Below are 15,000 nucleotides of genomic sequence, written 5' to 3'. Positions count from 1 at the left end.
AGTGCTTACGATACGTTGGCAGTTTAGCCTTTCGGCCATTTGCAAAGAGTGAGTATAAACAAAAGCATAGCGCCGCCAGTTTTTTTTTTCGGTAAATTTCAAACAAAGTCCATACTTTATTCCAGTCTACTCTCACATTATTGTTTTTTATGCACAGAGTCATACATTTTTCCCCACAAAATCACTTATAAATATCTATTAATAAATGTATGATGAAACACACTAAAATTGTATTTTTCCAAAAAATATCCTTGTAAATAGGGCTACGTCTTATGCAAAGGTGAGTCTTTTACGCCGGCAAATAAGAGAGCAACTGCTTTCAAACTCTGGGTGTTACATAGCCTCTTTACCGAGGATTTCACAGTCTTCTTTTGAGTTTCCTTGAAATTACCATTGCTTCAAGGTGGAGCTTTATTCTAAGATTAAATACAAAAAAATAATATTTTATTTAGTTATAAGCTAATATCTATGTATTTGATATACATTGCAATTCTTCAGCCATTTCCTCCATAGGTTCATGTTGGTGCAAATACGTAGCTACTCTCTCTCTCTCTCTTCTCTCTCTCTCTCTCTCTCTCTCTCTCTCTCTCTCTCTTGCCTTAACGCATGAGACCTTTAGTACATTAGTAAGGTTTCGGTAAAAAAAGATTACGCTACATCCGGAACTATTACATTTCTCTAGTTATAAATAAACTGAGCTTTATCATTTGCACAGTGTTTTGTTAAGTAAAGCAGATTTAAGTTAATTGAGTATTCAGAAACTTCTTCACATTCAAGCACATTCACGGTAACTTATACGTAGGGGAAACCGGGGCTAGTTGCTACAATTTTACTATTTTTACCTCTAGTAAAATATCTAAGGAGGGAAACTTAAGCAAATTTATGCTGTGAAAAGATTATTATATGTGTTATCATACTCATGTAACAAAAAGGTTATATACTTTTTAATTCCTGTAATATAATAGAAAATAGCACAAAAACATTTTGTATAAAACTTGCCCCATATGCAGGGCAAGTTGTTACAGTGCATGGGGTATTTTGTTACAAAATATAAAAAGAACACTTCCTTTGAAAACCAAAGGAAATCAGTTAACAATTCATCGTATACAGGTCACATATATACATTTCATTTATGCAGCGTTCATAGTCCTAAGCTTTGCATATGATGCATTGCACCCGTTTTTCCCCTGTATTCGTCCATTTCACCAATAATCTTCAAATGTTCTTTTTGCTTTTATTTCCACCAGACTTCAGAAACCTTTTGTTATTGGTCTTTTTCCTTGTGAGTCCTCGTTGTGCTTCTGTAGTTTCATCTTCCTTTTCTGCATCTTTGTGTCTTTCTAGGACTAGCTCCTCTGGGGGTCTGATAATATCTCCTGTAGGTCTTTGTTCTGTCTTTACAGACGGAGGTGATTTGTATATGTAAGGCCTATCTAAACCATCCTTGCTTGTGCTTGTAGCAGGGCCTGGAATCATTTTCAAAGTCTTGTTATGTAATGGGGAGTTGGATGGTTTTGAGGAGGTTCACAGGTAGGTATCATGTACCCTATGCAAACTTCAGTAGGCTGTAACGGGCTTTCATCATTTGGTTTGGTTTCATTATCTAGTTTTTGTGGCTTCTACAACTGCAGGTGCATCCTATGGATTTTCTTTTGAACGACCAGATACAAGTATATATTATGCGTGGCAAGTTGTTACTGATTTTACCAACTAGCCCCGAGCGCATTATTTTCCTTCTCATAAATTTTGCTATTCATTTGAATTATGGGAAAATGAATGCTAATCACATATGAAGCATAAAGACAGTTATTTTAAAAAATCACATTATTTTCCATGAACTCGAGTTTCATTAAGGTCTATGAAAATAATACGAAAGGTCAAAATATTTACTCAGGGTATCCAGAAACAGTTTTTGCTTGTAGATTCGTAGACGGGTGATCAACTTGTTTTTCACTCAACGAGGATAAAGCTAATACTGACGCCTAATCGTGTGAGGAACCTCGGCCCCAACCATTTCTATATAATGAAAATATTGACAGTGTATCAACCTACCCCTGTATGCAACTAGCCCCAGTCTCCCCTATTATTATTATTTTTTTTTCTTTTCTTTTTTGCTCTATCACAGTCCTCCAATTCGACTGGGTGGTATTTATAGTGTGGGGTTCCGGGTTGCATCCTGCCTCCTTAGGAGTCCATCACTTATTATTATTATTATTATTATTATTATTATTATTATTATTATTATTATTATTATTATTATTATTATTATTATTATTGACTTTTATGTGTTGTCAGGTATCTACGATTTGCTAGAATATTCAAATGCTTCAGTCGAATATTTTTTTCTAACTCACTTCCTTTGCACAGGTCAGTCTATTTTATGTGATCTTATTTCAATTCCCATAGATTTATGCCAGTAATTTTGCACCGAGATACACTTACGCAGAGTGAGTGGCAAGTTTATTTCAAGAGCTTATTTATTTTAAATTATTACAAGGCAGGTATTAATTTTCTGAAAACAAAAAGCATACACCAAACAGGATAAAAATTCGAGAAAACAGTAATTTCACCTAAAATTGCACTTGTGAAGCAAAGAACTATTTATTTTATTAATAACGTTACATTAAACATATTTCTTCGCTGGCATTCTAAATATGAATAAAGTCATGTTTTTATCGAAGGGATAAATATAAAGGACTACTGAAGAAAGGCCGTAAAGAAATATATCTTCAGCTTATGTTGAAAATGCATAGTTTGCGTAGGATTATGTTTATGATTTCAAGACCCGTGTTCCACCGCTTCCACACCCTGAGACAAGGTCCAGATGTTGGACTTCTAATCCACGAAGCTTCAGTTCAAACTCTCCCGATTATCCTTCCTTTGACGAGCTAACAGCCAGGGTAAATCCCTTAGACAGCAGTGGAGCTATATAAATTGGTTTTAACATACAATGAGCTGTGAAATCATATTTAACACAGAGTGAGCTGCGAAATCATAAAGCATAAAGATAAATATAATCGTCATATATAAGAATTGATTTTACTGGATTTTCATTCCTTGAAGGTGCTGTTTTAAGGACTGAATGGATACTACCAATGTCTTTTAATTTTACTGCCATGTAAAGAGCGTAATATAATTTGCGTAGTTTTCTTTATACTCATTACACTTATTAAAATGCCCTGCAAATGATACTGGCAAATCTTCCGGTTAAGAATACGAGAAACGACATTTTTCTTTTCGTAATGACCTGTCACACCAGCTTGAGTGCCATAAGAAACTTGATTTATCTTTTGTTTCCCCATTTCTCTTGGGTCTCGTACCGGTCATCTGCCTCAAGACAATTACAAATACCTTTTTCATATAATTTTTTCATTAAGCTGAACTATTACAAAGATCGTTGGATTTTGAGTGTAATATGAAAGGTTTTCGTATAATTGTTTTAAATAAGATAGTCTGAGTTTACATCGCTAACAATTTGATGATAAAATGTGCTAGAAATATTTGCATGAGAAACCATGTAGAGTTTTTCATGTTACGGGGAAAAATGAGGATTTTCTTTTAAAATTGTTTGTCATAGAATTGTAAAGTTTTATCCGGCATTTATCCAGTGTTTATGCTTTTTCTCAACGGTAGCAGTTGTGAAATATGAGCCATAATTCAAGTCGTAATATTAACCTTGCTTCTATCGATTCTTGACGGGCAGAGATCTATATGATTTAAAAAGACTGTAACTGCTGAAATTGAGACCCAAACGAACATTCGCTTGCCGTGCTTCATCGACGTGTATGATTGATATGTAGTTGGTCGTTGTGGCTCATTGCTATCGCCGGCGAATCTCGCTCTATGGGTCCCGACATTTATCCTCGCTGAGGACGTGATAGATTTTCATGTCGTACAAGCCTATTGTTCCTGTGAACTATGGATGCTAGAAAATATCTCAGAGGGGAGGTTTTGTGTAGCATAGGTCTTTCTGTTGAGACACTAGCATACGTTACCTTGCTACACCAGGGTCTCACATGAACGATTAAGGGCCTTAAGTGCTGATCTTAATTCTGTGAATTTCCTTCCTTCAGGCCCGTGCAGTCCTTTCCCTCTGTTGCTCATTTGCCATAACTGGAACTGAAGTCTCAAATTTAGGTAAGAGACCAAGCACCATTACCCATGAGGTCAGCAGCGCTGAAAATTATATTGGAGCACATATTAGTAAAGGGTGGAAAGTAAGATGGAAGAAAGATAACATGAAAGGAAGTATACTGAAAGGAATGAGAGGCATTGCAGCTGGGGGCGGAAGAGACGCTGCAAAAACCATAAAGTAACGCCTGCAGTGCAACATACGAGGTACACTGAAATGGCTACCCTCCATTTGCCAAATTTCAAACCTGGTTACTCATCCTGTGAGAAATTCATTTGTGTTAAGGTGTATTTTTTAAAACTATTTTACGACATATTTTCCTCACAAACATTAGCCATCTTGTTCACAAGAGGATGTCAATAACAGTGATTTATACTAGTATCTGTCTGCGCAATTGCAACATATCCTACCTATTACCACTCGATGGATCCCTCGCCCTATTTCGTCTTAAGCGTGACATCCAGGGCTTTCCTGATCCTTCCCACGTAGTCGCTACCCCTCATTATTTCTCAAGAACTCTTCATCTCCTGTCATTTCCGATAGGCCCTCCATCACCCAGATTGTTTCCCATAACTGTCTATCAAAGCGCATCTGATAGCTTGGTTTGTGAGGACTTATTCGATTATATTGTTCTTTCAAGGTCTCTTGTCAGAACTTCGAAAAGAGCTGCGACTGGAGAATCTCTTTACTTTCCTTCCCTTCTACTATACCCTTTCATTTTTAGCCCTCTTGTTTATGACGTTCCCCTCACCACTTTCATCTTCTGCTATTGTCACGCCTCCACATCCCTTTTATCTTAATTTACTCGTATTCCTCCCTTTCACATTAATTCTATTCTATTCTAGTCTTATTCGCCGTCGTTTATTGGACAGAAAGGGGCCATACATTACTGGACGTAAGGAGAAGCAGATTTTCTGGAGACCAGATGAGGATTATTTCATTTGGAAGTGACCTCATTAATTGCCCTTCCCTTCTTAGTTACTTATGGAAGTGTTTCCAGGACGCTATACATCAGACGCCAACTCACCTCAGGTCACTTTGGCGAACACAAAATAATTTCCTAACCTAGCTTCTTGTTCTTGCTTTGTTATCTGTAACGTCTTAACAGCAAGTCTTAATTTTGGGGGCAATCTCACAGGGAATTCAAGAAATGTATAGACGTTGGACAAGATTCTCGAGGCACCATCACTGAGGTCTGTTTCGGAACCATAGTTATAGGAAATTACTATTTCCTTCTTCCACAGGACGTGAACAACTCGCATGATTTTGTTGGGCGTTTAATTTGTAATTTTATTCTCTAAATATTCAACTCATTGTCATTTGATAGTAAAGAAATAAGACGTTTACCTTACATTTAGTCATCTAACCGTTTGAACCCAAAGTGGGATAACTTTCAAGAGGGATTACTACATGAGAAGCAGTCGTGCTCTTATCAACACCCGTTTCAGTTATGGAATATTTTAGTATAATCGTATGAAAAAAACTATACACATAAATTATTCCCAAACCATGTCCAGTAACCGATGTATTCAAAGGAAACTTTTACAACTGATATTTTACGTAGGTTCCTTGATAGTGACCTCTACTTAAGTAGTCGTCCTAAGGTATACATTAACAACCATCAGTTACCACTGGTGGTTTCTGATCAGAACTATAATCACCTCTAGTTAAGACACTAGAGCAAAACAGGTTCCAGAGATGAAAAAAAAACGTACTCAGATAGTGAAAAACAATATCACAAGTATTCAATCAGTTTTAAGTCAAGTGGCGCTTTTAAGACATCCGTTGTAAGAAAATCTTGTCACAGCCATTTTCTATAACGAAGGAATGTGCAGCCATATATGAAACTTGAAGATACGTTAGTCGCATGTTTAGGTATAAATGGTACACAAGCAGACAGACGGTATTCTTCGTGGTATCTAGTCTTTAAGAAATTCAAGATCCTAAATGGAAAAATGACATAAGTGAACAATTAAGTTTGATTGCCATATAAAACCTACACCGTTTGCGAAATGTAATTTGATACAGGAAAATTACGTGTTCACTGTGTTAAGTATCGGAAGTGGTCGTTTACTCAGTTCTGCAACAATTAAGAATTTCTCAACGATAGCTATCAAAAAAGTTTTAGTTAACACCTTTTATTCTTATATTTACGTCATAGCGATGAATTAGCGTATTTGATGATTAAATGTATATACTTCGAAAGCAATGACCCAATGTCATTTGAAATATCATAACAGAAGCCTTACTTTTACAATATCATATTTCCTTTGTAGATGGAACAATTGGCCGGGAAATAATGAATGAGAGCCAGAAAAGAATGCTAAAGAATTACACACACACACACACACATGATATATAATATATATATATATATATATATATATATATATATATATATATCATGTGTGTGTGTGTCTGGTAAAAATGTTCAGTTGGAACAGAACTCCATCTAATAATAGGAGTTATTAAAAACGCCTAAAAATACCAAGCAAGTACTATATTTCAGACTGCTGTCTCCCCCTTCAGGTAGGTAATGAATGAGAAAAGGTACAGAAAAGGCAGTATTTATACCAAGAGCTCCATCCACAGGTAAGCTGTTTCACTAGGTCCCCCCAATTGATAATTTCCCCATAATCTCCTTAAGCGTTGGTTGAAGGAAGATTTTATATATGATATCTGAATCCCAGGAGACTTTTGAGATGGCCATTACCTGTCTTTGTTTAATGAAGGCCGATTCCATCATTTGACTTTTGTACCGACATTTGCTGCTATAAATTATACGAGACAAATTCCAGTGTAATTCTGTGGTTATGGTTATTTATATGGTTAAAAATAGCTGAGCTCCGATGTCCATACGTAACTGACCGTTTGTGTTGTATTAATCTCTGGGGAAGTGATTTTCCTGTAAAACCGGTATAAGATTGGTCACAGTCCAGGCATGGGATTTCGTATACTATCTACTAATTGTTCTATAGGAGTTGTCAATTTGCCCTATTAAACCGTCTTGTAAATTTAGAGCTTTGATGATTATTAATGCATTACTATCACCATTTTTATGATTTTGAAGGAAGTTGAATACTCCACATATTGTTGTAATAATATTCTTCAAGTACATAGGAGTCAACGATTTCTTACACTTATTCAGAAATAAACGATTACTAAAAGTATTTCGATACCTGATTAAACATCTAAATAACTGTATAAAACATACATTTTCATACGTCATTACCATACCCAAAGAGAATACACACACACACACACACACACACACACACACACACACACACACACATATATATATATATATATATATATATATATATATATATATATATATATATATATATATATATATATATATATTTTTTTTTTTTTTTTTTTTTTTTAAGACGGTACATTTCCTATTAGTTTAATAGACATTTTTCTTTTTTCGTTTTTTTAAGTACGGAGGAAAGAAGATAGGGCGACTTGATCCCAGAGGCAGTGGTCCTTCTGCCTGTGAAGAACAAGTTGTTACAGCTACTGTATCTTTTTTCATTACTTTTAAAACCTTGAGATATTATGACTGAATATTCCATTTACACATAAAACAATCTCTCACTATTTTACCAAGATGTAAAGATAGACAGGCAATGACACACTGAAGCCAATAATAAAGATTTAGCTGTTCTCCGATTTCCTAATTGAGGAGTATAATCATCACTGCGGATAAAGAGACAGATAAGAAATTCCACACTACGGAAAACAGGAACAAAGAAACAGTTCCTTATGACTGGATCTTTTGTTCACAATACCAGGCACGTACCTGCTCGTAGCCGTGCGTCTGAAGATAAGATGGCTTTTCCATGGATCAGCTTAGTAAGCGCATCGAGCTGTAAAACCTTTGATCGAGAGCTGATTTCATATGGTAGATAAGATCCTGTGATATGAAAAAGAATATAAGAGCGTTGTAACTATATGTTAACTTTGCTCTTATTAAATGGAGTTTTTTTACGTAACGAAGGAGATTGAATTGTTTTCGATATGAAATCAAAGCCTCATTGTTATCTTTAGGTTTAAAACTTTTTTCAATTACAGTTTATAACGCTCATGTACACAAGAGCACATACATACACAAGAACACACACACTCACAGACACACACACATTTATATACATATATATTTCATAGAGGGTCAGACCAGGAATACGATGAGATGATTATTTCATTTTCTGCAAGCAGCAGAAGGGAAGAACACGTTGCTGCTTGCAGAAGGGAAAGTTCATACAGTGCAATTGCGCAACATACATGGGAGAAAAACCACGCAATAAATTTTAAAGGTACAAAGGTTGTTTTTGCATGTAACGACAGAACTTTGAGACGAGTAGTAGAAGGGGCGTTAATTTCATTAAACGAGACCTTTGCAGGAAATACTGGTATTACAGAAAATACAGCTATTTGTGAAGAGATATGTAGAAAAGGGAAAATTTCAAACTTTAGAAATATATGTGCCAATAACGATGCTGCTTCCTCTCCTGTTTACTCCACTCATGTCATTTCTCCAACAAACCACCCAACCACCATAGAACAAGCAGTTGACAATAGAAACATTCCCCCACGAAGATCAAGACGAATTCTGGAAAGAACGAGGGCTCAACCGCCTGATCATTCATAATATAAACTAGCTTGTTACCTAACCGTTGTTTTTTCAAATGTTTGTGCTCTTACTTGTTAGTTCCTTGAGGTGACATATCACATTTTAGTGAACAAGACCACAGTTGATGGTCGAAAGCTTTAATCCTGTACAAGAATATATATTTTAAACTACAAGAGGATTTTACTTCATTGTGGATTGTATCCCCATAATATAATATATATATATATATATATATATATATATATATATATATATATATATAGATATATATATATATATATATATATATATATATATACATGATATATATATATATATATATATATATATATATAGATATAGATATATATAAATATATATTATATTATATATAGATATCTATATCTATACTATATATATGATATATATGATATATAGATGATATATATTAGATATATAGAGATAATATGTATAGTACTATATATATATATCCATAAGATATAGATTATATATCTAATATATATATTATATATATATATATATAATATATATAGATATAGATAGATAGAGTATAGATATAGATATAATATCAGAGATAGCGATATAGAGAGAGAGAGAGATATAGAGATATATATAGATAGACGAGAAGAGAATAGAGATAGATAATAATTATTATGATATAGCTATATATGATAACTATCAATGAATAGATACTATATATAGATACATAGGTAGATATATATATATATATATATAATATATATATATATAGTATCAGATATATAGATATATAGAGATAATATATAATAGAATATACTAATTAGTATAGATAATACATATATATACTGATATTCTAGATATATATATATATTAGTATAATATTATAATAGATATATCTATATATAGAATAATATAGATTTTATATATATAGAATATATATCTCTATATATATATCTAGTATATATATATATAGATATATAATATATAATATATATATACTTATATATATATATAACCCTATATAATATATCATATATAATATATAATATATATATAATCATAGATATATATATAATAGATATATATAATAGAATATATAATATATATATAATATATATATAAATTATAATAATCTAATATCTTATCCCTATATATATATATCTATATATATATCTATATAATATATATTATATATATGTATACTATATAATATATATATATATTATATATAATTTATATATATGTATATATATATATGATATATATAGATAAATAAATATATATATATACGTAGTATATATATATATATATATATATATATAATATATATATGTGTGTGTGTGTGTGTGTGTGTGTGTGTGTGTGTGTGTGTGTTTTAAAATCACATTAGATGGTCGTGAATCCTTTGTATAAGCATATATGATATGAAAATGACAGACTGAATGACAGTACTAAGCGTTTTCTCCTCATTATTTACGCATCGTCGGGGCACAAATGAGAAACAGTTGGGAATAAGGTTAAAGGTAAACAAGATGATGAAGAATACCTGATGATTAGCTGTCAAAATGTTAAAAGTCAAATAGATAATCTAGTATCACGCTTTCACAAACTAAAACCATATTCCTAACCATAAGAGACATGGAAGCTTAGCCATTTAACCGTAAGAGATATGGAATCTTTGCCATACAAAATCCAAACACATGTATAATACAGAATATATTTATTTTGTTGTATATATTTATCAACAACTTTTTAATTATGAAGGCATCGAGTTTAAACAAACCAAGACTTAAACTCGATGCCTTCATAATAAAAAAAACGTTGTTGATAAATCTAAGCAAAAATATTAATATATTCTGCTTTATACATGCCTTTGGATTTTGTATGGCTAAGCTTCCGTATCTCTTATGGTTAAGTATAATATTTCAGTTTGTGACTACGTAATCCTGGATTATCCTGGATTATCTCTTTGATTTTTACCATTTGGGCAATTAACTCTAGTATTCTTGATCTTCTTGCTTACCTTTAACCTTCTTTCCAGCCGTATCTCATTTGTGCCATGACGATGCCTGAATAAACACGAGAAAACGCTTGGCACTGACCTGCCTGTCATTTCCTTGTGGTATTAGCGTCTGCATACTCGCGCACGCGCGTGCACATGCACATACATATATGAATGTGTGTCCTGCTCTATCATAAGTAACTTCAAGAGTTCTGTATCTTTCTCATCAATCATTTTGGGATGAAAATGCAAGGCCATATCCTTCTCCCCACAGCTAAAATTCATAACTCATTATTTCCATTGAAACTAAAGCCACAAATAATATGCTTGATTCAGTTCCTTAAACGAGCCAACATTGAATTGCTAAACAAGATTACAAAATAAAGAAAAATCTAGAATCGTTCTTGGAATGAGGAATTGAACAATTATTATGTACTACTAGACATTATCATGTTCTAGTACAAGTATTATGACATGGTTTAATTTTTGTCCGTAATTAATTCTTTTTTTTTTTTTTGCTCTCCTGAAATGGTATGTCTTGAAATAGTGTCACATGATCCATTAGTAAGGCAAGTAAGTAAAAAATTAACCTAGGTTTCTTCGGCTCAGTCGAGTTTTCTGTACAGTTTATAATGCTGTATAAAACATCAACTATGATCGGAAGCTTTCCAGTTGCTTTCCAGATGGGGTGGAGTGAAGGTGCGTCTCATAGCTCCGAAAAGCGCTGCTAGATGCACGATCCTTGGCTTGCTTTAACCTTAAAAAAAAAAAAAACTATTGAGGCTAGAGGGTTGCAATTTGGTATGTTTGATGATTAGAAAGTGGATGATCCAAATACCAATTTGCAGCCCTATAGCCACTGTAGGTTTTTAGATCTGGGGGCGGACGGACAGACAAAGTCATCTCAATACTTTTCTTTTACAGAAAACTAAAAAAGAACATTTATCGGCTGACTGCCATGCTTTGTAAAACAATTCAGCCACGTCAATGAACAGACTGCCCTCTTCACAGCCAAAAGAAGAGGAACAAAACGAAAAAGACTGAAATAATATTTTATTTTCCAAATTTCAGATTATGCTAAAGAAACACGTCTAGGCCTTGTAGCTTTTCATCCAAAGCGTATCAGAGTCAAGGCGCTGACGTGGAATACATTACGAAGGTGAGTTTTATACAATTCTAGCTCTTTTCCAGATACGATTTGATCTTAGAGGGAATCAAAGGAAGCTTTATAGAACATGTATAATTCGTTTCAGTGAATGTCATTTTTGACTTGGCAGCGCTGCCATCGAGATCGCAAACGTCACCTACAGATACCTTACAGCTAATTAAAAAAATATGGGAATTGAGGATAGCGATCTATTTCCAAAAGTTTACATCGTCACGAGTGATTAAGGAAGCAAATAAAGTACTTGATATATTTATAAGAAACTTAGAATCTGCCTGCTTATTTACAATGGACTACTTTATCTCATAAACAGTCTTTCTCGAACGGTTTGAAATTTTTTCGAGTGTTCTTATTAAGGGTGGGATATTAAAGACTTTTTAAAAGGCTTTTATTTTAATTTCATCCGTTACAAGACAAGGACGGAAGCAGGTCTCATCCATAATAATCTAAGGAGTTCTGTTGACATATTAAACTTCTGGAACTCCCATATGCCTTAAGCAGTGTTGCACATGAATGAAGAGCTGGGTTTAAAATTTAGGCTAACGCGGTTGTTCGCCAAGGTAAATATTTGCCCCTTTTTTTAACGTTTCGCAGGAACGCTTTTCAACGCACTCGACTGTCAAAAGCGCCAGGGTGACAAGACCAAATGTTGTTGTATAAACACACACACACACACACATACACACACTAAAGAGTAATACATTTTCATGCGGGTAGCAGCAAATAGTTTATAAAATTCCCTTTCCAAGTGCAATTTATATATATATTATATGATATATATATATATATACTAGATAGTATATATATATACATATATATATATATATCATATATATATATATATATATCTATTATATATATATATATCCATTGATGTTAAATTGCAATCTAGATACATCGATATACATCGCTTGCTGAGTAAATTATTATTTGTTTTAAATCACACTTGTCATATACCTATACCTTAACAACGTAGAAATCATAATTTACCAAAAACTGTAAACTTATATACGAACACTGGCTAACAATTGAATTTCGGGTGAAACTAAATCATTTTTAAAATTTTATCCGTGTAGACTTCAGTGGATACTAATTTGAGTTTTTTTTTTTTTTTTGCATTAGATTTTAATTCCTTTATGTTTAAAACACTTCCCATATTTATGATAGAGAAGTGTTAAAATTATCTTTTGAAATCTTATAATATGATACTAAGGAAAAAAATTAAGTATGACACAGAGTATCATTATAATTTTATTTGTTCATTATTTAAAAAAAATTAAATGAAAGGAAAATGACTACTAAGAAAGAAGACTGTTTCACAAAACTATTGAATGTTTAATTATAGCTATGATGAAATAGTATCATTTCTAATAAGCAGTTTATTGCCTTGAACTGTTTTAGGGAAACTGATTTGTGAGGATCTATAGTTAACGTAAGCCTACAGATTTATATCTGGTTTTTTAAAACATTTGCAATAACCTTTTTTTTATGAAAAGTGCAGATAACTATCCATATAACAATTGATCAAGGGTGTAATGTGAAGGCTTAACCACTAGACTCCAGGTCCGGTGGTTTAAGGCATTCACTTTTTCAGGGAGGAAATCTGGGTTTAAATTGTACATGAAGTCATTAAGAACCCTTATGTCAGTGTGGACCTACTCAGTGAATAAGGTTTATATAGTTACATGCCTATCAACATGTTCTGGCCTATAATGTCTGTTGCAGAAACTTGAGATCATACATACCAAGAAGTTTGAAAATGTATAAATGCTTGCTGCAATATGTGTGATCCATAGTTTAGCTCTTTATCCCTTCTGCAGTTTCTAACCCAATTAAGATAGCGGTCTCGCTCTTTGTTCTTGCCAGGAAATCTTAAAACACAAAATGGACAAAAATCACTAACCTGCAGACATTTTTGAACCTATGAGGACTCACAGATCTTATATAAGGAACTATTTATTTAATAACAGTATAAATGTAATTACAATCTGCATTAATTCCTATTCATACAGTTTTTATTCAGGGGGAGAGTACACAGTACGTACTTTACAGAACCATATCAATGCATCTGAACCATGACATAGAAGCTATTTGTGCATCTTCAAGTACAGTTATAAGTAGGAGGTACATAAATAAAGCTATGTAACATACTGAACTATAATTCACCATACTTATTTACATTGAATAGTCTAAGTTCAGCTAGCCTGTAAGAATAACTTAGACTTTCATAACTAGCCAAGACTTGAGCTGCATTTCATAGCCTGCAGAGAAGGGCAGAAAGATAAAATCAGCATTCCTGCAGGTTATGCCAGATTAGGCTATTAAGCTATCTTTGTTAACCATAGCTGGTAAAGTTTACGTTTAAAGCTATAATGTAGTATGAATTTCAGGTATCCTTTAGGGTATAACAGTAAAATTGAAGAATAGCCTACCACCCTTAAGTGTTCTGGCATATCAAATTCAGCCGAGTCCTCTGTATACAACAGGGTTTGAAAACTTAATAATAACAGGACACATAACAGTATAACACTTCATTAACACTTAAAACTGCAGCAAGCTTAGAGCTAGTCCTCTTAATACTATGTACATCGTAAGACTGGTAGCAGAGAAAATAGTCAGACTTAACTATGGTTATATGGACTGACAGTAACCCTACGTAATAATTCATTAGGCTATGTGAATTTAATGTCGTATTGGCTTTAATAAAAAGCTTATTATAACAGTCAGTATTTTATTAGTTGACTGATCTAAGACATGTTAACTTGAGGTAGTTTCAACACTATTTTAAAGCTTTGCTTGACTGAAAATAGGCAGCTTGCTTGTGAAATGTGATCCCCTGTTCTTTGGTGATCTTGTTTCTGTAAGTGACACGGTTGACGGCCCAACAGTGGGGGCCATAAGTGGCTTTGTTGCTGCTGGTCTCCGCAGTCTCTACTGCTGTCATTTCTTAGAATCTACGTATAACAATGGGGCCTTACGTGCAAGAGATCGTCACTTGTCTATCTAATCTCTCCCAACTATATCTAAGTCGTACACTTCCAACCCCCCAGCCTCAACCACCACCACCCAAGAACAACCTCTCT

At 33.4% G+C, this 15,000-nt stretch overlaps 1 protein-coding gene across 1 annotated transcript in view; it reads right to left on the bottom strand.

Annotated features, from left to right (window-relative positions):
• Positions 1-15,000, bottom strand: part of LOC135219286 (corticotropin-releasing factor receptor 1-like) — a 472,633-nt gene that overhangs the window by 277,003 nt on the left and 180,630 nt on the right. The window lies entirely within an intron of this gene.

Source organism: Macrobrachium nipponense, chromosome 1, assembly GCF_015104395.2.
Source record: "Macrobrachium nipponense isolate FS-2020 chromosome 1, ASM1510439v2, whole genome shotgun sequence".
Taxonomy (NCBI): Eukaryota; Metazoa; Arthropoda; class Malacostraca; order Decapoda; family Palaemonidae; genus Macrobrachium; species Macrobrachium nipponense.
Note: the sequence above shows the minus strand (reverse complement) of the source record. Positions and strands in the feature narration are given on the sequence as shown.